A 2,433-nucleotide genomic window follows, 5' to 3' on the forward strand; every position below is an offset into this window, starting at 1 on the left:
GGAGGACCCTTTTTTTTTTAACCAATTGCCCCTAAATATATTTATTTATGCCGACGTTAGACCCCTTGTTTTGAAAGGAAGAAAATCATAGATTCTTTGAATTCAAGAGGTTTATTGAATCTATTTATATGGAAAATACAAAGGTACTCCGTCGGTTACGACGACGAAGGTTCCAGTTGATCCGATCAACGGAACAGTCTTCTCGTGAAACTAACGTGCAAGTGGCTGAGTACTCCACAGACACACATGCCCTTGACGTAGTTCACTGGGAACTTCAGCGTGGCACAGAATGTGACAAGGCTGGACCTTATTGAAATAGGGGTACAACTCGTTTTTGCTAGCTGAGTGGACTGGTGCAACGTGAAATAAAGTGTCTTCCTTAAGGACACAACGCGTCGCCGGGAATTGAACTCACTAAGGCCGAATGCCCTTACCACTCAGCCACGCGCCTTCACAAGAGAACACAATTATAAATATAAAAAGTATAAAACAAATGCTATAAAATAAATTAATATTCTCATCATGAAACAAATGGATTTTTCTAGAAAGTTTTTCACTTCCAGTTTTGGAGAGATTATGTTGACAACACCTTAGCAATTACGTCCATTACATTGGATAGATGCAGTCTTGCCAGAAGAAAAAATTTCTGTCGTAACAAGGAACATGTTTTTTTTTTTATATAATATTACTTATACTTAATGAGTATACATTACCCCCAATATTTTCATTTTTATCCCACTTGGGGTCATTTACCTCTGTTCGCCGACCCTTGCTCTAGGAGAAGGTCAGTCTGGTATAAAACTGGATATTTAAGGATGGCATTTGACATTTTGGAGATCTTTTGTCTGCGCTTAGATCATGGCGCTCGCATATTCCTGAGCCTGCAGCCCCTATCGACAGAGGATATCTTGTCCTGACTTGTCTCTTGGTTATGTCAATAGGGTGGAGTGGGTCAGTGAGGTGTTGTGCAATCCTCACTGGACCTAAAGCTACAGGCTGCGCGATCGAATGAGAGTTGGCTTTCCGACGAGCGGGCAAGTAGGATGGCGCCCCGGGCATGAACGCATGTATATATATATATATATATATATATACATAGAAATAATACATTTCTAAATCTCTCAGAGAATTATGCAGTAGTGATGCGATAAAGTAGTTGTATGTTGTAAACGACAGTCCCACGAAGGGAATAATACTACTGCTATTTAGCTGTAGGAAGCAGCACCGCTTCCTGTCGTCCTTGACACATTTCCTGTATCTTTATGTTTACAAGAGGGAGACAAGCACCTCCACCCAGCTAAGCCTGCATCCAGAGACATTGCTATTCCAGACTGATGACGAGCAAAGAAAAATGAACAAGGAACAACTGATGAAGGGAATGTTCTTTATGCTGCCTGTCTCGTTTCTCTACTTGTTTTTCATTTTGTTCACGTTTTTTTCACGTCCTGTACCCATATATACATGTATATATACATATATATGTAGGCATGTACATGTATGTATGTATGTATATATGCATATATATATATATATATATATATATATATATATATATATATATATATTATTTATGTTATTATATGTATGATTATATGTATATATACTCTTTCACTCTTTCACTTGTTTCAGTCATTTGACTGCAGCCATGCTGGAGCACCGCCTTTAGTCGAACAAATCGACCCCAGGACTTATTCATTGTAACCCAGTACTTATTCTATTGGCTCTCTTTTGTAGAACCGCTAAGTTACGGGGACATAAACACACCAGCATCGGTTGTCAAGGGATGGTGGGAGCGCAAATAGAGACACACAGACATATATTTATATACGACGGGCTTCTTTCAGTTTCCGTCTACCACTCACAAGGCTTTGGTAGGCCCAAAGCTACAGTAGAAGACACTTGCTCAAGATTCCACACAGTTGGACTGAACCCGGAACCATTTGGTTGGGAAGCACGCTTCTTTCAACACAGTCACGCCTGCGCCTTATATATATATACTCTTCGAAACGCCTGTGTTAGAATGGTGGCAACTGATGAAGGAAAATGTTCTCTATGTGGCCTGTGTGTGTTCTGTACTTTGGTTATTATTATTTTTTGTCTACGTTTTGTTTGCAATGTCCTGTACCCAGATATGCACCTATATATACAGGTAGACGTAGGTATGCACATACCTGTACGTATATATGCATATACTCATTTATTATTTGTTTTATATATATATATATATATATATATATATATATATATATATTATGTACGATGGTCATTTCTCTAGTATGGACCATTTGACTGACCAGACACCTGTCCGCCGTCAGAGGTGATGTCAGAGAAACGCTAGACACGCTTAATATACCGCACGTACACACACACACACACACACACACACACACACACACAAAAACACACGCGCGCACACACGCACGCACACACACA

Source organism: Octopus bimaculoides, chromosome 26 (genome assembly GCF_046866305.1).
Source record: "Octopus bimaculoides isolate indiv1 chromosome 26, ASM4686630v1, whole genome shotgun sequence".
NCBI classification, from domain to species: domain Eukaryota; kingdom Metazoa; phylum Mollusca; class Cephalopoda; order Octopoda; family Octopodidae; genus Octopus; species Octopus bimaculoides.